This window comes from Serinus canaria, chromosome 2 (genome assembly GCF_022539315.1).
Source record: "Serinus canaria isolate serCan28SL12 chromosome 2, serCan2020, whole genome shotgun sequence".
Lineage (NCBI taxonomy): Eukaryota > Metazoa > Chordata > Aves > Passeriformes > Fringillidae > Serinus > Serinus canaria.
The window spans coordinates 141,628,213-141,653,705 of record NC_066315.1 but is presented as its reverse complement, the minus strand read 5'-3'; the positions used below and the strand labels follow the sequence as shown (position 1 = coordinate 141,653,705).

At 46.0% G+C, this 25,493-nt stretch overlaps 2 long non-coding RNA genes across 3 annotated transcripts in view; one reads left to right on the top strand and one right to left on the bottom strand.

The window, feature by feature from the left end:
- LOC108961995 (uncharacterized) overlaps positions 1–25,493 on the bottom strand; it is a 131,901-nt gene that overhangs the window by 41,910 nt on the left and 64,498 nt on the right. The window lies entirely within an intron of this gene.
- LOC108961992 (uncharacterized) lies at positions 7,818–24,014 on the top strand. Its single transcript, XR_001990426.3, has 2 exons — positions 7,818–8,237; positions 21,568–24,014. It is a non-coding gene; the product is annotated as an uncharacterized LOC108961992 (long non-coding RNA).

The following is a 25,493-nucleotide window of genomic DNA, read 5'->3' as shown; positions in this document are numbered from 1 at the left end:
ATAGAACCAATAATAAAAACATCTCAGTTGGAAATACAGTCAACTCTCTGTGTCTAGTATCTAGAAATTCACCAGCACTGACCCAAACCCCCAATGGGAGCAGCCAGTCCATGACCCCCAGGCAAGAAGCTTGGTGCTATGCTCCATAGCCAGCAATGACAGGTTTGACTGGCACAGTGCTTGCAGGTTAACCATCTCCATGGTTAATATTCACAGCAGAAGACAATCCATGAAGATCCAAAGAGGTCAAAAAAACATGCAGAACTTTGGAGTCAGTGGTATGCATCTGTCCTGTCCTACCATCCACTGGAGGTCTCAGTGTTATTTCCCTCTTGTGAACTACTTTCCTTCCCCCAGCTCTGTAAAACACATTCCTAGCAGCTCTCAGTTTTGTTAAGATTTTTGACGTGTGGCTGGTAGAGGGAGAAAGGTTGGACTAAAACTCCTTTCAGAATAAAAAAAAAAAAAATACATCAAAAAGATTTAAGAGACGCTTGGCATATTAAAGAAACGGGTACATGGAAACTTTTTAAACATGCAAGACCTACAGGACTGGCTGAGGTAAGAGGCATAATTAGCCCAAGGTGAGCTTGCAAGGCAGCTCCATGGTGCCTGGATCCACAGACGAGGGATGTCACGTACCAGCAGAGGCCCTGTTATCTTCGGGCCTTGGGCTGGCACAGCTGATGGGAGTGTGAGGTTTCATACTTGTACTCACACTTCAAGAATACTGCTGGAAAAACTGGAGAGAGCTCAGAGGACAACCACAAGAACAAACCCAGGCTTGTAGCAAGGAGCTCAAGGAAGTCAATCAAAGAGAAAGTTAAAAGGCACCTCACAGCCTGTAGGTACCTGTCAGAAAAGTGCTCTCAGCCTGCCAGACAAAGGCATGACAAGACCAAAGGTTGAAAGTTGAAGCTCAACAGAAAACAAACCAGAAGAAACGATACCATTTTTCAACACTTTAGGTAATTAACAGAGAGAAAAGTCCTCCAATTGGCATGGCCAAGGATCCAGCACTAGCAATTTTCAAAATAAGATGGATCGCTTCCACCTTGCTTCTCTTGCTCTCCCAGAAATTTATGCTTGGTTGCACTCACAATGTCTGACTGCAGAGTGGAAATTAATTCAAGGAATCTCTGTTATACAGCAGGTCAGACTAAACAAGCACAACATCCTTAAAACCTAGAAATCCATGAGGTACTAATAACAAGAGGCTCAACTACTGGTGGTACAAAGAACAAGATGCCCCATTATCAGTGGTTGGGCTTGTAGAGACCCAGACATCCCCGCCCCATCCAAAGGTCCTCTGCATCCCATGGCTAACCAGATGTGGATTCTGAAGAGCAGCAAAAGTGCCACTTCTGACAAAAAGCAAAACAAAATGCTGTTAAACCAAGAAACCCACTCTGATGGGTTTTTTTCACAGCTAAAAAACCAGAAAAAATCATATCCAAAGCAAGACCAAAGCAAGTTAAAAAAAAATTCACTCACTGGCCAGAAACAAAGCATAATGTAAGAAATAAGCATTTTACAGTGAGAACAATCACTCACTGAAATAACCTGCCCAGGGAGATGGCAGAGTCTCCATCACTGGAGGTCTTCAAGATACAACTGGACAAGGTTGCTACAATCACCTTGGCTCCCTTTCCCACAAAAGACTGAACCAGATGATCACTTCCAGTCTGGGCCAGTCTGTGGCTCTGAAAGACACACAAAACTTCTCTGACTACAATCACTTGAGCCAACAGAATGAAGCACCCAGTTCTGACACTCTGAAACCACCCACTGATGCTTATCATAATTATGCTTGCAGGTTCTCTTTGTGCTTCTTGGTTCCAGGATCTTCATGTCTGCTGGGTTCCTCTAAGCCTCAAAGGCATATCCCAGGATGTAGTCCCTGAATGCATTCTCTCAAAGAGCTAGAAAGCCCTCCCTGCAAACAGAAAACAAATTTCAGCTCCTGCCTGGTTTGTTTAAAGTTTTCATCATCATGGTACTGGTTCAAGGTTGTGCATTTGCAATACCTTCCCTCACTCCTGCCCCTTCTTCCTTTAGGGCTTAAAATGTGGGAGGCTCACTGTGACAGCCATAGGATTTAAAGGGTAACTAACCTGTGGCACAAAAATCAAGGAGCTGCTACTGCTCCCAAGGAAACCTGAAGGCTGCAGTCAGAATCCAGCCTCCACCAGCCCTAAACCTGCACTTGGTAGCTGGAAAATACAGGGGGAACCAGGGATGGGGACGAACTTTTGGGGCTGCAAAGCACAGCAATCACTCCCAAAGACTTTAGGACCATTGGGAAACCCAGCCTGAATCTTGCATAAGGGAGGCCACAAGTTTCATTCTTACCTTTGATTTGAGCAGTACTGCTAGTGTTTGCCTAAGCCCCACCTTCCAGGGAGGCATGCAGGCTCCATGCAAAGAGCTCAAGATACGGAGATGGTAAGTCACCTTTTTGATGGCTGGCTCAAATACTTAAAAGCCTTTGGTATTTAAAAAGGGCACTTTAACTCTGATTTATCTGCATTGCATTTGCAGCCAGGGGTGCCTGTGATATAGCTGCTGGCTGAGGGAGATGCTTTGCCTGATTTTCTCAGCTGTTCACAAATCCATCTGAAGGAGAAACCCCGGGGCCTCTCTGCTCTCTTCCCCTGCAGACAGCCTGTCTTCTGCCTCCACCCTTTTTTCTGAATTTATATTAGCCAAAGGAGAAGAGGAGCTTTCAAAGGATTTAGCACAAATGCCTGGCAGGGAATTGCTTCTGCGGGTGGCTGGTAAGCAGAAGAGAGGAGGAAAGGAAAGGCAGAGCAAACACTTTCATCCCCATTGTTTCCATTCCAAGGTGAAGCCACACATTTCTCCACACCCATTTCCCCCCACCCCCAAACACCTCCTGCTCTCTTACCAGCTTTTCCATATACTCACACATACAAGGCTGCCTTCCCCAAATATCCTCCTCAGATGCCTCACAACCACAAACTCCTGTGACCCTGTGCCACTCTCCCACAGTCTCCTTAACAATAATTATTACCCAAGTTACTAAACCTGCTCCTCAGCGCTCACCTGTCAAAGGACAGCTCTAACCTGGCTGGCTAAGCAGCACTCACCACCAAGCAGGGAAACCTGGGCTGAAGAAGATGCTCACAGCAAATGCATCCGATAGAAACAGGGATCACATTCCACTACCCAGAGCTGCATCTGCACAGAGAGCTCCTCTTGCCTACCCTAGCTGCCATCTGCAGCTCATCCCATTTGCATGGGCACAGGTTTCAAGAGCCTTGTACTGAAGCTTCAGCACTTCCACAGAGTCTTTGGGATTCAGAAGGTTTATTTTAAAATTGGGTTTGTTTATCTCTAAGCACAGATTAATTTCCAATTTATGTCGGCAAAATAAAGACCAAAATGCAAAACAAAAATGAAAAAAAAGCTCACCTGACTTGGAAGCCTAAAAATAGACCTGTGTATTGCAAAGAGTGAACTGTCAAGTAAAGGCTGTGGATTGAAGGTTCAAATGAATAATGTGTTTGTTTTTCCTGCTTCAATACTTTCCTGCTGTTATCACTGTACAAATAAGTCAGCACATGCTAATTACTCCGATGGCAATTTCCTGGGAACTGGTACTTAAGTATCAGGCCAAATTTATTGCCAAGCATCACAGACTAGTCCTCCCCCTGTACTCCCCAACAAACAAACAAGCCCAGCTGCCAAATCCCCCTGTCCTTTCCTTCATCACTGCAGACCCACCACTGCCAGCATGGTCCCACTCCTGACTCCAGCCTAAGCTGTAGGATCTGCCCTGAGGAACACGTGTTTCCCGAAAAGCCTGGTTAAAGCTCATGTAGAATGTGGATCTGGCAGTGCCAGAACTTGGACTTATATCCTTCAAGGCATCCAACATATGAACAAACTGTGGATCCCAAACAGTATTTGTGCAGTAAAGGGGGTTTAATCTTGGGAGCTGAGAGTACAAGCACCTTTTTGCAAGGCACACACATCAAGAGAGAAAGGGTGGGAAGTGAAATGTCTGTGAAGTGTTTTTATAAGGCACCCAACTAACCAGTCTCAAGCCCCTTTTAGCCCAAAACCATCCCACAAGGCTAACAGTTTATATTCATGGGTGAAATACATCAAAGAACCACCTAAACAATGCCTGTGGTTTCTGCTGCAGTTTTTTCTCCCCCACTTGGTATTTATACAGTCATGGATTTGCACTGTAATTCAGTCAAATGCATTAGAGCAAAGATGAAGGAGGAGAAAGAAGAAGGGGGAAAATGCTATTACCTGTGTTACATCCCAAATGGCATTGAATTTCTGTATAAACCTTCACTGCAACCTCAACCCAGATGCAGGCTGTTTGCTGAACAAGCAATATAAACCCAGCATCCTCCTTTGTGGGCTTTTTCAGCTTTCAGACTTTTTTTTTTTTTTTGAAGAATGGTTGGAATGCTTTGGATTTATTGTATTATCATTTCTTTTCTGCTTTCACTGTGAGGCAAAGGGTTAAGAGACCTTTCAGATCCTCCCTGGATGAAACTCCATGCATTACAAGAAAGCTTCCAGCCCAGTGAAAACAACCTGAAAGAGGGGCAGTGACCCAGCTACAGGCTTAAGTTTCAGGTCACAACACCCCTGCTCAAAACCATCCATCTTCCTCTGGCCATAAGTTTGCAGCCAGTCACCTCCCATTAGTGTGATTTGTCTCCAGGATTTGCAGGAGAACACCTTTTGGGGAGCCAGCTGTTGTTAGCATCCTCTCTTGCACATGAGATGAGACCTGTGAGCTAACAAGGGATGCTGCAGGTACACACTGATGCAGCATCTCCTTGCAACCAGTAATAAGTGCTAAAAATGCATGGACCATTAGGATAAATAAATAAATAAATAAATAAATAAACCCAAATGCAATTGTGAGCTTTGGTTTCATTTACTCTCAACTTTTGCAAGGAAATGGGTGCTTACAGCCCCTGTCAACCTGTACACATGCACACCACATTGCATGGCAGAATCAAAGCTGTTTGGCTAGCACAGGAGCATCATGCTGCTCTTTTAAAAGCCCTGGATCAAAGGAAAGAGAGGGTTTGGTGTTACTGCAGACTGAGTCAGGGAAACAGTGCATCTCAGGAGTACTACATGCTGGAAGAAGGCTGTGGAGAGGAAGGATGTGCCTGTTCTCCCCTTCTCCAAAAGGGGTTCCCTCAGGCCTGTTAGAAATATTCACCTGCTGGACCACAGAACTGGGGGTCATAGAATCACAGAATGGTTTGGGTTGAAAGGGACCTTTAAAAGTCACATAGTTCAAGGACCCTGCAATGAGCATGGATGTCAATTGTTCCATCCTCTCACTGCAGGAAGGATGCTGGTAAGCAACCCACTGCTGAGATTAGTCAGCAGAAGGTTCAAAACCCAGCTCCACACAAGCCAAACAGAAACATGGCTTCTGGGAGGGGGGATCTTGGCTTATCTGGGGCAAGAAGGACAAAAAATGTGGCATCCAGCCCCAAGCCTGGCACTCAGCCCAGCTCCTCCCAACCTCACATCTACCAGGAGTGGCCTTGCTCTGAACAGATGTTAATAGAGAGCATTAGATGGGAAGCAAATACAGAAAAAGATGAGAATGTGAAAAGATTTATCAAACATTCTCCCAACCTCTACCATTTTGTGCTGATAACTTTAAAAGCAAGAGCACAAAGGAACAGCCTGTGTGGGCACTGAGACTTTGCCATTTATCATCATCAACCAAACTGCCCTGGGAAGTAGGGCAGGCACAAAGCCCAAGGAGGTTCCCAGTTCAGTTGCAACTCCCAAGGTTTCAATGGGATTAGGCTGGTGACTCTCCCCCACAAGCTTTCTGGCACTGGGACCAACCCATGATATTGTTCCCATTAGTTCCTCCCTCTCAGCCGTGCCAGTGCATGCCAGTTTGCCATGCGAGACTGCAAACTGGACTGGAGAATCAAATCTACAGAATAACAACCCAAGAGAAAGAAAAAAATGTCAGTTGGATGGGTTCCCTGCTGTGAGTGTGTTCAGCAACATCTTTTGTTGTCAGCAGCCTGAGACTGTTTTTGGGTGTAGCAGTGCAGAAGAACAGCTAGATATTACAGTAACACTGCTCAGCTGCTGAAGGAATGAACCACCGAATGTCACCTTGGGCTTTGAGTTTTTTAGTGACCAACTGCATTTTCATGTGCTATCAAAAAAATGGACAGAATTTGCTGAAGTGATCCCATTTCTCAGCTGACTGGCTTACAGTGCGATCCTGCAGCACTAGAGGAACCAGCTAGAAACATCGACTGCAAACCCAGACAAGCTGTTTCTGACTAGGTGCTGAAGAGAGAAGCCCTCAGCTGAACCTTTGTATACACCAGGGACAATACAGGTGAGCTGAAACACTGTCAAAGGACATGACAAATTCACCAGGCTCCCTGACCAACAAGTTAAGCAGGAGTAATGAGATGCTGAGCCCTTCAAGTGCAGTTATCTTCTACTGCCTTGCATATACTCATGTGGGATGGATATGTGTATTTATTTTAGTATTTGCTGAAAGTATTCACACTATGTCCCAAAAAATGCAAATATGTCATTCGGTGCTCAGAAAGGCATGTATTGTGGGAAGATTTAAAAAACCCAAAACTTGTTTTGCCTCTCCAGCCTGCTTTCAGACTGACATATCCTGCTGTTGAAGAGCAAGCACAGGTAGGGTCTGTATTAATTAGCAATAGCCTTTAAAAAGGGCTGAGATACCCATTTAGGGAGGAACTTGTAGCTCAGCAATGTGAGTGCTCAGATCTCCCCTCAATGCATGCAACTATCCCTTTGTTGCTGAGTCAGCCTCTGTCCTCCACTCCTGCAGCTCTGCAACAAGGTTGGAGGATGCCCTGAACCTGACTTGCTCCTCTGGGTTAGCCAGGCTGGGGATTGCCCTCATCAAATCATTTGGGTTGCAAGAGACCTTTAAAGACCACCTACTCCAAATTCAAGTGAGCAGAGACATCAACTTGAGCAGGTTGCTCAGTCCCACCGGACCTTTAATGTTTCCACCTCTCTGGGCAACCTGTTCCTTCCCGCCCTCCCCCTCCTCCTTCTCCTGCTCCTCCAAGGAGATCACTGAGCACCCAAGCTGCATCAGTCGCTGCACCCTGAAAAAGCCAAAGTATAAATGATGCCACAGCTAGTGGGAAGATGTGGGGACAAAGATCATGGTGTTTTACCCAGTAACTGCAGTAATGCTGGGTAGTGCCAAGACAGGAACCACCTCTGGGGAGATTCTGAAGCTCAGATCTTGGTTTGGAGAGGGCACAACTACTCACTCCTTGTGTCTGGCACACATCACTACCCCTCTTTCACTAGCAAAGTACTCAGTTTGGGGTTTTGAGCTACACCAGGGCCACCAGCTCTGGAAGAACCTTGGGGAACAGCAGCACAGAAATGGGGACTGTGACATTTTCCCTGAAGATGCCATTCACCACCACAGAGTCCATAGGGAAACTCAGGGTATGGGATGAGATCCCCACACCAAAACAGGGCATGGCTCTGATGGGGCACCAGCCCAGGGTCCAGCAGAACAGCCCAGCACACACAGGAAGGGCTCAGCCACCCAGGCACTGCCACTGTGCCAGTGTTAATCGCCACGCTACGACTGATAGGGCTGCCAGCCCCAGCCAGCACTAGTGAGAACCAGCCCTGGGGAAGAAACACAGCTCTGTGTCCTGGCTTTGCAGCCTGGCTCCTACGTGGAGAACAAAACGAGAGGCACAGTTCACCCTCTCCAAGGAATACGCCCTTCCTAATGAGAGTCGACCCAGGAGCTATGTGGGAGTGGCGCCCATTCCCAGGCAGGCTTCAACGCCACTGAAAGCCAGCGATGGAGACAGGCAGCCTCTGAGAAAAGAGACAGCAGTGGGAAATTTTGCTTTGATGCTGGCTCGTCAGCTAGCTCCGGCACCAGGGAGGAGGAGGAGGAAGGACTGCCGGCTCTCGCGATGCTCCCCTGCATGTGCATACATGCAGAGCTGAGCTCAGCCAGAGATCCTGGGAGAGGGCTGCAGCAACCGCAGAGCAAGTCACCAGCTGTGCCCTGCCTGACTGGGCAACACATGGCTGGCACAGCATGAGCCCCACAGTGGCAGCCAACCACCCGCCATTGGACAAGAAAGACCGCGGAGAAGAGCTGGCACTGCAAGGAGGCTGTGAAAGGACCGTGTCGTACAACCGTCCATCGTCCCAAGATGTCGGTAGGAAAAACTCCATTATCTGTAGCTAAATCTGGGCAGGCTGCAGTGCCAGGACCTCTTCTCATCCCAAAGAGGTTATGTTCCAGGAGACACAAATATTTTTTATTGGCCTTGCTGCTGCTGCTGTTAGCACAGAAATGATATCAAGCATAACCCAGCGGCAACAGCAAGGCTCAGGGTCTTGGATTCACCGAAGCCTTGACCTAACTCTAGAAAGCCATCAGTAGCAGTGGGATCAGAATAAATACAAAGGTGATACAATGAAAAAGGTTACCCAATTAAATTCCTGACACTTGTATCCTCTCCCCCACCTCCTCTCCTTATCTTTTGATTTGCTACCGCAGATCCCAAAGCACTTAACAACTACTTAAGTGTTGTTAGCACCCATCATCCCGATGGAGAAACTTCCACTGGGTTGAGCAATCCTGAAATTGCCCAACAACCCGTTGAGCGAGGAGAAAGCAGGACTGGTTGAGCACAAGTCTATCCATCCCTCTGCGCTGTCTTGCTGCAGGGTATGAGTTACCGGCAGGAGGGCAAGGCTGTTACAGGGCACAGCCATTTCCCAGGATAGGGTGTGCCCCACCTTTACAGGTGCTGGAAAGCACTGGGCACTGTCTCTGCTAAGGGGGTAGTTGGAAATGCATCACTTATTTCTTTTGTTTCGTGTTTGTTTGTTGCTTTCCTCATTATAAATTTCCTGTGTTTACAGCTCAGGAGTGCAGACTTCCTGCAGAGAGCAAGGGCTGTCAGGGCAGGTAGCCCATGTGGCTCAGTTTCTCAATTAATGAATAAGATAGATACTTGCAGGTGTTTACAAGCAAAACAAAACACAAAAAAATCACCAAGGATTTTTGTTCTGTGCTTACTATCCCAAACCCTCTGTGTCCAAGGTCTGAGTTATACAATTACACATTGAGGTGACTGGGGGAGGGCATTTCAGAGAGCCAGGAGCTACCAGTGTGTGGACCTTGCCATACAGAGTCCCTATTAAAGCAAACATGACCTTAAGAGTTGTCCAAAGGTTGCGAAGTTGGATCCCTCTAGCAGCAGCAGCAGACACACTGCCAGGGGCTATGGCTCTGATAGTGCTTGATTTGAATCACTCACACAGGTGACCATGGAGGACACACCATGGTCAGCAGGTCCACCCTGACTGGAGGACCACTAAGACAGAAGATGATGCAAAGTATTTCTATTTGCTATATAGTGTACTATCTCCAGTGTACTATCAAGGAACTGCTTCTTCTCAGCCCAGGGCAGTGAATGTGTTAGGTGGAGAAAGCAGACAGAAAAGTCTCTTAGCTTGCCACAGATTTATTTGCTCTTCTTTAATTCCTTCACTTGCTCTAGCGGACCCATCTTGTCCATCCCATCCTCTCATCTTCCTCAGATTAATTCATTTGGCCTTCTTGTAAATGCTAAAATTACTGTACAAATGAATAATTAAGGGATTATCATCCTAGCAATTGAGGATAGTGTGTCCAAGAGTCACACCTTCAGATAGGTCCAACTTAACCAAGAGGACACTAGACAGAACTATCTACTGATGATACCGAAAACTGAGTTTCAAAACTGAGGCTGATACAGAGCATGGAAGACCACCTCTGCCCTAACTCTTGCTGTACAACTGTGGACTATGGGCATGAAGCAGTTTAGTGACTTGACAAAAATCCAGATGCTGGGTATCAAAGCACTGCACCTGAGGATCCCAAGACTGGGAACCAGGGGGCTAAAAAAACCTCTTTACCATTTAACTTTCCATTGCTCAATCCTGCCAAGAGAGAGAGTTCAATTAATGTTTTAAGTACAAGTGCAATAACAGACTCTGTCCAATTGCATCCCAGCTGCTGAAACACAATTAGTTTCATCTCAGCTTCTAGGAACAGGCTGTCTCCTCTTCGGCCCTGTGCAGCAGGTGAAACCTTGGGGTGCCCAGCTGATGGCTGGACCCCAGCTAATTAACTGAATTAGCTGCTTCCATTCTCATTACAAACCCTTCAAAACAGTGTCCTTTATCAAGACCTTGAAGCTACTTTCAATAAAACCTTCTCCATGTCTCTGTGCCTCAAATTCAACTGAACCAGCTTCTAATAGGTAAACAGAGCTATTGAAGTCACAGTGATCACTTCTGCTGAACTAATTCTCCAGCTGCTCAGCCTGTCCACCCACAGCTCACACACAGTACTTGTCTTCTCATTAGGGATCCAGCACTACCAGTCCCCTCAGCTTCCCAGGCCCTTTATGTGAAACTGCAGTGACAGCAGCAGCTGCTGCAAGCAGCCAGGTTATGCAGAGCACCACATTCCTCCTCTGGGAACGGGCAGCACGAATAAACCCAAAATCCGATTTTATTGCATCTTTCAAATTCTTAACAAGCCAACAAAAATTACTGCTGCCTTTTTTTTTTTGTATTATTATTTCCCATTTTTAAAGTGACAAGGATTTTAAAATCAATAGGTAAATTTTAGATGCTAGGATACTGTTAGATGTGTTTGGGGATGGTTAATCAGAGTCACTAAAGAAGAAGAAATAATATTAATAATAACAATAACAATAATAACGACAATAATAATAACAACAACAACAACAACAACATTAATTCCCCAGCAGGATATGTAAGAGTGGGGGAGTGACTGTTGCTCTCTTCCCTGCCCAGAGTCAAGAGCAAAAGCACATCCATGAGTCTCTCTACCCATGCTGGCACTGGGGCAGTCCCAGAAAGGCAGGGTGGCCCAGGACATGCAGAGCAGGCTCTTTGGAAAGGTAGGACCATTCAAACCTCAGCCTAGGTCGTTTTCAGGGCTTAGGGCTTGTCAGGGAGAAAGCAAAGCCTTTTTTTGAATCAGGCAGCTGCCCACAGCAGAGGAGTCTGGGAAGAGCTGTGAGTAGGATGGGATGCAAGATGGGATGCAGGGCAGGATGCACAGCAGTGGTGGAGCGCATCCCAGCGGGAAGCACAGCCCTGCTCCAAAGCATCAGTCTGAGCTTTCCCGGCTCCAGCCTTCCTTCCCAGCACTGTGCCACACACATCTGTGTGGGGAGGGCCTTGTGGCAGAGAGCCAACTCAACAACTCAAGAGGTGCAATTATCATTAAAGCCAAGCAGGCTGGAGCAGGGGAGAGGAGATGCCTCCCTGCCAAATGAATAGGTTTAATGCTGCTCACATTCCTGCATTCCTCTGCTGAAGTGTAATGAATAAACCCTCACAAACTGCTAAAAATGAGGTGGTTTTGGTTAAGCTTTGCGAGTGTGTGTTTTGTAATCTTACACCTTTGCAGACAGAGAGCCCTGCTATGCTGGTAATCTAGGAGCTGAGGTTTTCCAGAGCTGGCTTGTGTAGCCAGGCAGAGACACCAGCACATACCTGTTTTATGGGAACAGCATCTCCAGCACAAGCAGGGAGATGGGACAGAAAGCACTGGCGCCAGGCAGATCCCTTCCCAGGCAGGAGTGCAGCAGGGGTCCCTGACCAAAGCACACACACAGAGCCACTTCTGATGACAGAGCGGGATAGGATAGCATAGCGCTGGATAGGATAGGATTAGAATGGAACTGAAGGGAATAGAATAAAATAGAATAAACCATTTCAGTTGGAAGGGACCTGCAACAACCACGTAGTCCAAATGCCTGACTGCTTCAGGAGTGATCAACAGTTAAAGAATATAATCAAAGGCACTGTCCAAATGCCTCCTAAACACTGGCAGGCTCAGAGCATTGACCACCTCTTTAGGAAGCCTGTTCCAGTGTCTGACCACCCTATTGGCAAAGAAATTATTTATGATGTCCAGTCTGAGCCTTCCTTGATGCAGCTTTGGACCATTCCCACATCCTGCTACTGGATTCCAGGGAGAGGAGCTCAGCACAGCCTTCTCCCCTTCCCCTCCTCAGGAAGCTGTTAGAGAGCAATGAAGTCACCCCTCAGCCTCCTCTTCTCCAAGCCAGACAAGCCCAGAGCCCTCAGACACTCCTCACATGACATGACTTTCAGCAATTCCACTAACTTTGCTGCCCTCCTTGGGACACATTCAAGGACCTTCACAAACTTCTTAACTGGTGGGGCCTAGAACTGCACATGGAGCTCCAGCTGAAGCCACACCAACGCTGGCCAGAGCAGGATAATCACCTCTTTTGCCCATCTGGTTCTTCCATCTGGTTTTGCCCATCTATGTTTGATGCACCCCAGAATGATGTTACATGCAAATATTTTCCCTGTCTGCACTGGTTTATCTGCAGAGGATCCTGTCTGTGTCTGGAAGCAATAATATTACTTATTCATGATTTCACTGAAAAAAGTAGTGGCTTCTTAGCCAAAGGTCAAAATCCATATGTCCCTCTGCTTGGCCTTGGCTTCTCCAGCCTGCCTCTGTCAGTACTATCTCTCATCTCTCCCTTCCTGCCTCTTCATCACCCTCCAGTTCAACTTCAGATTTCCCTCCCCATGGGCTCTGTGGTTCAACCCATGCTCCCATCCTTCTCTACCTCCCTTTCACCTACACCAGAAATTTGTATTGTTATGGTGGTCTGCACCCTCCTCCACGCAGACTCTCTTCTCTACTCCAGACTGGTCTCCTTATGTTTGAAATTAGGTCTCAAGACCTCTTTTGAATGCTCTTTCATCCAGCATCCAAATCTGCCATTGTCATTGAAGCTCTTGCTTTCTCACATCACAGCCAATACCCTTCCCTGAGACACCTAACTTCTCCTGACCAGCAGGAGTACTACCACATGGGTTATGGCTTCTATCCCACCTCATCTTCTCAAGGATAGCCCCTTTCCTTATCTCATCACACAAGAGCTCTGTAACTCTCAATGCTTATCCCAAGCCCTACAGTACCCACTATTTGCTGCTGACTCTTATAATGTTGACTATTACTTAGGAACTTGGTCTCCTGGGCCAGTTAATGGAAAATGCCTTTGATATTGAATGACATTTTTTCCCTTCCTGCCCCTTGTCTGGTAGAAATTCATCTCAAATGTCTGCCAAACTACCTCAGTGACTTCCTGAAAACTCTCCTTTGCATGACATTTACAAGAAAACTCAGTAACTGTGAGGCTGCTGGTGTTCTGAGACATGTCTGTCAAGATGATCAATAGTGTCCTGGTGGTTTTATTTTATTCTCCCATATACATGTACCAATCACCACCTCCTGTCGTTGATCCAGACCATGAGCTTCCTGGGGGGTGGACAGCCTTTGATTCAACATTTGTACTAAGGACAATAGACTGAGGGTCATGGTCAGTGCTCCTATTGTCACCGTGGGGAAAATAACACTTTTAAAGATCCATCAAGGTCAAAAGATACCTGCTTGCACTAGGTATGACCCCCAGGCTAACAACAGACAACACGACCAAGAAGTCCACTTGCATAATGTTGTCAGGAAGGCACAAGTTACCTGAGGACAGTTCACAGTACATCAAGACCCAGGTGTCCTGTTGCTGCATCTGCTTACAAAAACCCTGTGATTGGGCATCTACTCCATCTACTCTGGGCAAACTGTTCTACCATTTCACCACACACATCATAAAAAATTGTCTTCCTTTTATTTAGTCTGAATTTACTATCTTCAGTTTAAAGCCATTACCCTTTATCATTACAGGCCCTGCTAAAAAGTCTGTCCCCATCTTTCTCAGAAACTTTCTTTAAGTACTGAAAGGCCACATAAAGATTTCCAGGAGTCTTCTCTATGCTGAACAACCCCAGCTCTCTCAGCCTGTCCTCATCAGGGTCACTTTGAGACTGGATGAGCTGGTCTGGATCCCTGAATCTTTGCTATCCCTCCACGTCTGTCATCTAAAGGTGACCAACACTAAGCATCCCTTGCTACCGTTTGGCCCCAGGAGCAGGAGCAGCCTTGAGCAAGACCTCAGAGTGTTCTGGTCCAAATTCTGCCGTAGCTCCAACCTCCACATGTGCACTGGCATCTCTGTTATCCAATCAAGGAGATGCCCAACTGGCCAGGAAGACAACCTGTGAATATCACATTTCACACCCTGGGCAGCTCTGACACAGAGCCTCTACCAAACTGGAAGACACAGGGGGGAGAAAAGCAAGCCCACATGGAGGTGACTTTCCCTCCACTGCCCAGAAGAGACTTGCAAGGCAAGCTTTTCCACCAGGCTCCAAGGCTGGCCATGCCATTGGGCAGGGCTGAGCTTGCCCTGCTTGGCCACCAGTGCCAGCAGCCCCAAGCAGGACCCAGCAGCCCCAAGCAGGACACTCTGACTGATGAGAATCCAGCAGCCACATGGGACCTGTGCTCTGCAGCCCAGAAAGGAGATGCTCACATAGCAGGGATGGGTTTGCTCTCATCCATTAGATGAACTTGACCTGAACGAACACTGCAGTGACAGAAGCCAGGCATAAACCACAGACCTTACAGACTTCAGACACACAGGGAGAGCTCCCCTACCTCCTTCAGTGATTCTCACTGGGGCTGGGCTGCATCTCTGCAGATTTGGGATTGATTCGCTCCATACAGAGGGATAACACTGCATGTGAACTGTGCAACAAAGGCCCTGCCTTCCCTGCTGGGAAGCACTTCCCATGCTTACATCAGACATTTTGCACATGTGCACATGAAAAAGTTTTTGGGCAAGAGCTTGTGTCCGCCACCTTGCAATCACCAGCGCTGCAGGTCAGCAACAGCACTCTTGATCAGGGTTTCTCCAAGGACTGCAAGGCTGGAAACACTGTTCTCTGAGAAACAGGCAAGACTCTGCTTGGTTGAACACAAACAATTCCTTTGTTTTTATTAATGTTCCGATTTCACATCACAGGCATTTTCAGGCTCCCTGTGATTATTTTGTATATCCAGTGCTACACAGTTCACAGGCACAGCCAAGGGCGAGAAGGTCCCTCTAAGGCTCTGATGAGTAGGGATTTCACATGACCCAAGTGGGATGTGTCCACCCAGACATGTGCAGACAGACCTGGGCTTGCTCTGCTTGTGCCTAAAGCTGACTGGGACTCAATCCAGCTTAAGACAAAAGCCACAGAGCCACATTAGTAAAGCACTCTGCCCAAGCTCATATGACCAAAGTGGGTGCCTTGGGCAAACACCAACAAGACCTTTGATTTTGCTGTCCACAACAGTTATATGAGAATGGAAGGGTTATAAATCACCAACAGCATAGAAAATTCCTAATAACCGTAACTGGTAACTCTTAGAAAGAACATATTTAAGAGAACAAGTGTGCTACTCTACCCTGGTTGAATGATGGATTTCAAGCCATCTGGTCCTTGGGGAAAAATGTTCCATACTGTATGGGTCTGTGGAAAATAACATAAAAAATTGTAACTTAATTGTCAGAAGGCTTCAATTTATTTGAAAGGATCCTACATCTTCATTAAAACAAAAAAATAACAACAACACATTTAGAAACTCACAAGGTGAGAAAGGCTTGGAAAACAAGTTAGAGGGTGCATAATGAAAGGAAATCCACCCTTGGGTGGAAACAGCTGTTAAAAACCCAATCACCCAAACCCCCACAACATCAGGGACCTCACTAGTATGGTTTGTGAAGAACAGTTTATTCAACAAAAATGAAAGTGTTCAGAAGGAAGAAAATGAATCGAAATTTAGCCAATAGAGATAAATGTAAAAAAGATAAAAGATAAATGTGAATGTACAAAGAAATGCTTTAATAATCTGAATGACCATTAAAAGCCACAGTGAGAAAACCACCATTCCCTGCATCACCAGTGTCCTCATGTACAAATGTCACCTGGAAGCACCCTATAACCCATCCAAGCAGCCACCAGACTCAACCACATTTAGCTCGAATGCACCAGTGAACAAGAGAGCAAAGCATATTTCTACATGTGTGAGGGTGACAAGACAATGCTACACTGAAATGAAAGGACCTGATGGTCTACCAAGCTCTCCCCTTCTACTGAAATCAAATTTTACCATATGCCATGATTATCTGCAGAGGACTTGGGTTACTTTCAAGATAGAGGGGGAAAAAACCAATGGCCGCCTATCTATACCTCAGTGCTTTCGGGACTCTCAAAGCAGTTGGAGAGAGGAAAAATCCTATTTGGAGAGGGGGAAAAAATACACAAAACCTTTTCATCTCTCTAAGTGATGTGGATTCAACCTTGATGGGTGAGGTGGACTGGGTTAAAAGCTTCACAATGTGCACAAATCTAACACTTCATCACTGAAAAAGACCAAGTAACCTTTCCTCACTTCCTAAAGCCACTGCTGGCCCTGGTGCTCACCAAACCTCTGCAGCTGCTGATGCACTTCATTGTCCAGCAGGAAGCTCACTCAGTAAAGACACACGCTGAATTTCTACCAGCACAGTGAGCAGTGGGTGGATCAGTGCTGGAGTAAGTGCAAGGGCTGAGGAGAGCTGGAGAAAAGAATAGTGCCATCCCCATTGTGGCAGGAATGGTGACAGCCCAGCAAATCCCAGCACAGCTGAGCACACAGCCAACAGCAGCAGAAGGGAGGAGTGGACAAGGAAGAGGAGGAAGAAAGGAAGACGGTAACAAATAAAACATTTCGTTTTAGGGAACTGCCTCTAATTAAAACTCCAAGCAAACACAAACTTGGCAGCTGGAGAGAACAGTGCTGTGTTCTGTTTTGGATTTGCTTGGCATTTATCAGCTTGGTTGGCAGGACACTTGTTAAGCAGCTCATCCTAAGGGAAATTCCTCTGATTTTCCTAAAAATTCCAAGCTGCTTCAAACAAACAAAAGTTTTACTTGGGTATTGCCCATAGCCGGGTTTCCTGATCAGATAAACACATTCATTTTATCTCCGAACAAATATTTTGCCACTCCCTACCCTCTGTGTGAAGAAACCAACTAAGGGAAAGGAGGACACCTGCTTAGTCCAGGAGAAGAGAATCTGGATATGCACACATTGCTTTGAAACTTGCACAAAGCACTCAGGTGGCAAAGAAAAGTAAGTGAACAGACAGGAATGTTACTCTTGGCCTGGGTACTGGCTATGGTACCCTGAAGCTCTGGTTGCTCCTGGAGGTAGCTGCAGCTGGTAGCTCCTGCCTTGCAAGCAACCTGTCTGCGCCCAATGCTGGGCTTTCTCTTCACCCTTTTTGAAGTGATTTGCCAGAAAAGGCTCTGACAGATTTGAGCTGTGGCTCCAACACAGCAATGTCAATCCAAATGAGGGATGCTGCCTCCAGATTCATACCCAAAAGAGGCTCCACCTGTACAAGGTGATGCTTAGGTTTCAGAGGACTCTTCTGGCTGTCTCCATGCAGGGGGGGAAACACAGCCCATACAGAAGGGTTATACTGAGAGGGGTATTGCTGGGTGAGAGCTGGTATCTATCACCACTGCTATCCCTATCCCTCGGGATATCAGTGAGGGAAGTCAGCATGGCAGAACAAGGCTGATGTGTTGCACAGAAGCCCATGATGCTCCTACCCAGATGCATCAGCTGCAGCGCTGGGAAATGGAAAGCAACCTAGGAGGAGGAGAGGGGAGAGCTTGCACAGAGGAAAGGTACAGCAAGCAGGAAATTTGGACCTATTGCCAGTTTCCAAAGGAGAGGGTTCAGTCACATGAAGTACATGTTGCCCCTGCAGAGCTTCACCAAACTCCCAGCCTCTGCTGCTGATGGCCCCAAGGGGCTGACACTTCGATGCTCAGCACTGCAGTGCCCTGACAGGTAGCAATACTTTGGGGCTCACATGAATGTCCCCAAGTCCCTGCACCCATCACCAAGTAGTCTGCTGGACATCCCACTGGAAAAGTATCAAAGTGACATATGTGCCATAAAAATAGCTGAAATTGGTACTCCTACCCCTTTAATCAGCTTTTAGTTCCAAGTACATCCAGCACAGATGCTCAGTGGGAGTCATGCTTGAATGCATCAGAGGCGTGAGAGGCTTTTGTGTAGAAATCTTCCATTTTTCAACAAGTATCTTTGAAATCAAAAGCAGCCTGTGGAAAGACTTGGGAAAACCCGAAATAACAGCAGTGATCCAACTGGCATGCACTGCTCACAACAGCAAAGGCAAAAGCACTAAAACTCAGTGAAGTTACCAGCACACCTTGGAAGTTTGTAAGCAAACAAAAAGTGAAATAAGCACACAGCAGAAAGACTCAAAATTATCAAAAGAGACGGGCAGGAAACAGAAGGAGAAATGGAGAGAAGGTAAATCTTCCCTGACTGTAGCAGCTTTTTGTATGGGGCCATGGGTACCATCTCAGTAACCTCCTTCAAACAACAACCCTATCTCATTAATACATCCAAGCACACTGGCACAACCCAGTCACCTCTAAAACTTTTTATATACCCCTGTTTTACCACACTAAATACTAGAAATTTATGGGCAAACCCCCTGGCAGGCTCCTGCCCAGAAAGCAGCAGACTCAGCACTTTGTCCACGGAGCTCTGGCAGATGCTCCAGCTGTGGGTCACTATCCTGATTTCAGACTCTTGGAAAGACATCAGCTGGTGTAAATGGAGTGTTGCAAAAAATGCTGAGCTCATCCAGGGAAGATTAAGCCCTTTTCAGTCTGGGAAGTCTCCCACTACATATTTTTAAATCACAGTCATGCATGGGGAGGAACTCAGGCAGAGGGCTGGAGCACCAGCCCCTGTGCATATGCTCCGTGGCTGAGCATCGTGGGGAAGGAGCAACAGCCCCAGCAGCCTTACCCAGCACCAGGTTGTTTATGTTTCTAACTAAAATGGTAAAAGCAGAGGTGAGAATAAGGGTGGATTCACTGCAAACTAGGGGTATTAACCAGCCAGAAAGAAGGTACACTGTAGCCGCCTCCTCCACACCATATAGTACCCCACTATCATGCCAAACTCACATAGTTGGATTAGTGATAAACTCCCTGTGGAGGTCAGTGAAGGAGCAGGAGGAGGTGCTTCAGGCACCTGCAGCCTGTGGTGCAGCCCAAGGTGAGGCAGCTGTGCCCCTGCAGCCCATGGAGGACCACAGGGGAGCAGAGATCCACCTGCAGCCTGTGGAGAAGACCCTCACCAGTGTTGGTAGATGAGAGAATCTCCTGCTACTCCTCCCAACAACTTTATTCACCAACTGCAATAAAGCTCAGAGGGATTGTCAGCCCTGATTCAGAGGCCTGTGAGATATTTCCACATGATTTTATTTTTTACTGGCTGCATGTTTCTGGCTAAGTCAACAAATCCAGTCACTGCTGTTACACATTGTCCTCAGTCTGACATTTATTTTTGTTCATGGTTAAAGAAACTGCAGTTCTTTCTGATTAACTCCACAGAAATGCCTCCTACTCAGATAGGCGTCTCAAAGTTGGCTTGAACTAATCAGCAAATTGGTTTTAAACAACTGGGTTTTGAGGATGAGCATCTTCTAGCACCGAAAATGCAATTCTGAAGCATTCATTTGATTTGAATGTTATTTTTTGTCCTACCGTCGCTATCAGGTTAATCCCAGACAGGACAGAAACGTCACCAAACCTGGTCAGCCCACCGTGGTATAACCCAAAATAGCACAATTCATTTCCACATCGAGCTTCTCTACCAAAGCAACATATCCTGTTGCAGTCTTGGCTCTCTACATGCCTTGTGATTCAATTTTGAGGGAAAGAAGTTCACAAAGAAGCTGCAGGAGTTAGTGTAAATCCCAGAAGTGTATCCTGCAAAAGGCAGTAGAGAGGACCCTAAAGCTGACTGCACAGGTCAATGCTTTGCCATAGAAATACAGAACCATGAACTGTCCTGAGCTGAGGGGACTCACAGAGATCGAGTCCAACTCCTGACCCTGCACAGCACAACTCCAGGAGTCACACCATGTGCCTGAGAGCATTGTCCAAACACTTCCTGAACTCTGGCAGCTTTGGTGCTGTGACCACATCCTGGGGGAGCCTATTCCAGTACCAAAACACCCTCTGTGTGAAGAACTTTTTCCAAATAACCAACCTACACTCCTCATGCCCCAACTCAGCTTCAAGTTGCCATTCTCTCAAGTCCTATCACTGCACACCAGAGAGAAGAGATCAGGGCCTGCCCCTCTGCTTCCTCAGACTTGCAGCAGGTTTGGCCAGCTGGCCAGGCACAGCTGTTTGCTGGTGGTCCAGTACAGGACAACTCATCCCTTAAAACAAGATGAATGAGTTTCAGCAAGTAAGCACAGACTCCCTGACAGAGAGACACAAAAATGCCTAAGAAAGACTTACAGCACATAAAGAAAGCCAAGGCTGTCAAGCCAAAGAGTTGCACAGTGCCCTTTCATACACCATTCCCCCAAGTCTGACAACAGAAGAACATGAGGCTGCAGCTGGGCTTTCATGGGAGCACAGTGCCTGTGCTGATGGTTTTGATTTGGCTCAGGGTCAGAGCAGCTTCTCAGTGGGAAAACAGCCCTAAAGGACTCAACACAAAGCACAGTGACTCTCTTCTCCTCTCCCTTTGTCAAAGCATCACTTGAAGCAAAAGCCTGAAAATGTGTTACCTGGGAAAGCAAAGCAACCACATTAGGGAGCGAGAGCACAAAGCACATGGTGACATTTACAAGTGAGCTCGAGCTCACTCATTTGTATTTCAAAGGCCAGGTTGACACAAGATATTTTTCTTGTTCTAGTTTTGGCTGTGAAGGGAATAATACACAATTTTGAGTGCTACTGCCACTGTGTCAGCTTTCCTGCAGAGTCAGATACAACATTCAGCTTTCCTCGCTTGGAGAACATAAGGACCAATCTTGGAAAATCCCCGTGTGGCCGACATAGAGGAAACCAATTCAGGAGGCTTGCTCACATCCATACAGTCACCAACCCATCCTCAACTTCCTAAGGCTTAAGTGAATGAAGCCAATCGTGTTGAGCGTCTCCCCTCCTTCAGTAACTTCACACTATGAAAGTTTTCCATCTTCAGAGCTCTAGCTGACTGATGGTATCACATTTAGTGACAAAACAGGCTCAACAGTTTAACACCTTTCTGGCCTCTATCACACTGTAAGATGTCCTCCTTTGTAGGAAAGGACCAGTATTTCTGATACCACTACCAATAGCAGCTCCATCAGCACTAACCAGGCACTTTTGGTGACAAGCCACAGTGCTCCTTAGACAAAAAGCTGGCCCTTCAGGCCAGAAACTCGGTGTAATACTGAGTAGAAATCCAGTTTAAGCCTTCTGTGTCATGCCAGACCCATCGAGACCCTTGCTGGAGGTAGCAATATCCTGCCCTGGCATAACACCTGCCTCAGCTGACAACCCTGAAACTGGGAGCCAAGGTACACGGTACACTTACCTGCAATAACTTCAGCCTCACATCCTCCTCCTAATAAACACTCCACTGTTTCAAAGGAACAACCTATCCTCCCACTTTTCATCTCACATATTTTATACCTCTGTTTTCAGGTCATCAGTCCAGGAACTCCAGAGCTTCTTGGAAATCTTTACCTGCCTACAACAAAGCCCATCACAATTCAGCTGGGCAAATATGTAAAACTGACAAAGCCACAATGAGCCAGGTCTCCACCCCCTTGGTAGGCACCACCATGACAATGTGGAGGCCTTAAAGAGATGCCATCATATAACAAAGACCATGAACTTCCAAGCAATAGGGATCACCCTCTTCTCAGCAGGATCAAAAGACATGAACATTAAGTGGTCATGTTGCTCCACTGGTTCCCTCAAGTCAAGAGTTGACCACAAAGTTTCATTCTTCTTTGATGAACGGATGCCACAGTTAATTCTGGCTCCTTTCCTGCCCCCAAACGTATTGGCACTGTCACAGTCCTTCTACCCAGTTTTTGGGTCCATGCTTATGACCCAAGCAGGTACTCTAGGAAGGCAAAATAGCAAAGTAAGGTAGGTGTTCAAGAAACTCCAGGGGAATCTATTTGCCCAATTAATGACCTTCCTATCTAAATTGGAATTTTCCTTTCAAGTTTGCCATCCAGTGCAGTTTCTCACACTGATCTTCTCCACCCACATAAACGTTCCACCTCTGCCCTGGCTGCTGTCTCCAGTTTTCATCCACACCTGTGATACTCTAGTCATGGTCCAGTATGTCTCCCCCTCTACTTCAGGGCAGTTTTACCCCCATTTTTAAAGCCATTTTCTCCATATGCACCTTGACCACATTTGTGTACCCGTGCTCACTGCACACATGCAGCTCACGAGTGTGTGTAACGCAGGGATCTGGAGACTTCCACCCAGCAGCTCCAAAGCCCCCACATCCCTCACCTGCAGTCACCTGCAATGGTGCTCCATAGTCTTCCTTTGCCTGGCTGAAGCAATGGCCTTGCTTGGGAATGAAGGGAAGCAAGACAAAGAGACCTGGCAATGGACTGGTTATACACAGCAGATCCAAGCCAAGATCCCACCACAAAAGTGAGAGTTATTTCCTTGAGACAGCACAGACAAGACAAGCTTTATATAAATCACATACAGCAATGCATACTCACACAGAGCTATATGTAAGATATATATACAGTACACACCAAAATAACACCAAGGAGTATGGATGCCAAAGAAGGGGTAAAATTAGTATATTAGAGAAGTGGCACAATCTTATAAGAGAACGGAAAAAGGGCCTATTTTAAACAGTAATGAACACATTTCAAAAATATTGGATATTCTTGGCTTGGAGCCCTACATACCACAACATACGACAATCACATCAGATTGAAGAATGAGAAAAATCAGCCAGAAGGTCCATGGGAGATCTCCCAAGAAAAACAAGGATTGTATGTGGTAGGGCGCTGCAGCAAATTATTTCCCTGGCATCACAGAGTGCACCAGTGTTCTGTCTAGTCCAGCCTGCTGCTGAAATGCAACTTTCTGAGTCACACAGCCCTTACATGGCAAAAATTAGCAAAACCTCAGAAATATTTTTTTTTAATCTATTCCTTGAAGGTTAGTCCAATATTAATGAGACAAAAAGCAACGTTGGCAGAGAATACCAGATGCCATTTAACCCAGAGAAAGCTGAAATGCCAATAATGTAAATTGGAACCAAATAATACTGTTGTTAGCTCAATGACTTCATAACAATCAAGTTAAGGAGGAAAAGGGAGATGGAAAATAAATGAAAATAGGCTGGACAGTTTTTACCACAATTGGATAATGTGTCCAAGGGCATTGAAGGAGTCAGGAGCATCCTAAGGTTAGGAATCAACCCTGAGAAGACTTAGCAGATCCTCTAGAATGGAAAAACTAATCAATGCAAGGTAGTACTTATCTGTAATAAAGCCTACTATAATATTAAACAAGAACTAATTAAATTCAAATAAAGGCACTACACATATTGATCAATAATAAGTGCAAAATGTATTCAGAATCACAGCACTAAAAAATTAAGACCTACTACCAAGATGGGGGCACACATGGTGATTTGAAGATGCACCCATTCTGCTCCACACTTTATGGACATCAGGACTTCAATGCAATACCTTGGGCAAAATACCCCCCCAGCACTTTCTGAGGAGAAATCTGTGCCCGAGACACCAACACAGCTCTGAGCATCATTTGCCCGGCTCAACTTACAGGAAAAAGTTTTCCTAACTTTCCCATCCTTTTTGACGCCGTTTTACTGGATTATTTGATTATAAGCATGAGGGATGAATTGCAGGCAGAGGGTAACTCAATCCCTCTCTCCCTGGAGGAGTCCTACTGGCAGCTTGAAGTGAGGTGCTGACCTTGGTTACTTTACCCTGGCTTTTTTCTCCTGCAAGCAACCACAAGACAAACCTCAAGCAAAATTGTCCGAAACTCTCCTGGAGATTTGGGATTCAGTCCAACATGGGTGCTATTTGAACTTCATGAAATGAACATCTTAAATAAAAAGGTTTGCAGTGGTGCGCAGCTGTAAAATTTATTTCAAAGCCTTAACACGCCAGCTCATCAAGCACATTCATTAACTCTCATCTTGATGGCAGTTTCAAAGATGCTACCCAGGGCCAAGATCAGCCTGTTATCCCAAACACAGGCATTCATTTGCTGCTGTAGCCAGGAAACAGCTCCAAGCTTTATATTTATTCTCTGTTTCAGGGAAACAAGGACTTAATACTAAACTCATTTTACACACAAGCAACAGATACATCAAGAAACTATAAGGTGGACCTGCTCTCTCCCTAATTTTAGCTGTCTGGAAATTGGGCATCTAACATAAGCCAAGTGTTCAGAAAATTTCCATGATCCATAAAGGATCCTGGTCGTAAGTATTATTTGTTCCCACTCTTCCCACAGAATTAAGTGGTGTTTACACTGAAAAACCATTTTTTTTTATTTCACACCCAACCTCACCTGACTCCAAACCACAGCTATTCAAGAGCCATGAAGTCCACCAAACAGCAGTTGAGATTGGCACTGGACTGCTGGTACAACATATCCAAGTGGGTCGGCATTTTGGATGCCCAGTCACACTTCTGGACATTTCTAGTCCAGCTGTCTGACCTGCACAAGTTCACTTGGAATGTATACTGCAGGGCATTTTACACTCAGGCTTGAGCTCTTCCCCCTTTTGGAAAATTAAACTGCTTTTATAGCCTTTATCTGTGCTCTCAGAAAACACACAAAAAATAATCCCAAGAAGTACCAAGCTTTTTAGAGGGCTTTTTTTTTAGTATAACTGTTATACTAAAAAAAAAAGTATTCAAAAAAATTCAAAAAAAAGTATTCAAAAAATTAAACTCAACAAGACACCCCATTTTCCTCCATCATCGCAACATCTCTTCATGGATAACCTCCATCGTATGAGATTTGCCAGCAGTCAAACACAAGGAATGTCCTTTCTGCCACTTCCCACCTGGTTCTGCCAAACTGCCCAGCAGCCCTGCCCATACCAGTGAGACCATCACAGAAGAGCACATGAAAAGGGCTGCAGCCTCAGATGTTCATCCAAAACACCAAGGCATTGGGAATAACATAAAAATGTCCGAACCATCCAATTCATGCTCTTTGGGACTATGCCCAGCTAGGAAAACTTCCCAAGAAAAGATATTTGCAAAGCATTATCTATACAGTAAGGTCTAATCCCCATCACAATGTATAGCTGATGCCTTCCCACACAAGAATGCAATCCAGCAAGGACGTTTTCCTAACATGTCACTACACATTCCCAGTTAGAACGAACATCAGCTCTCCCTGTCATGACCACATGGAAAGACAAGATGGAAAACCACCATCCATCTCATCCCAAGATAGCAGCTCCCAGTCAGTCTGCTTGGTGCAATAAGGGTAACCCTTTCCTCCTCAGATGAGCTCCCTCTGTTGCTGTTAGAGACCTCTCAGGTCCTCTTTTTGGGAGGAATCCAAATCCTGCCAAACAGACAAACAAA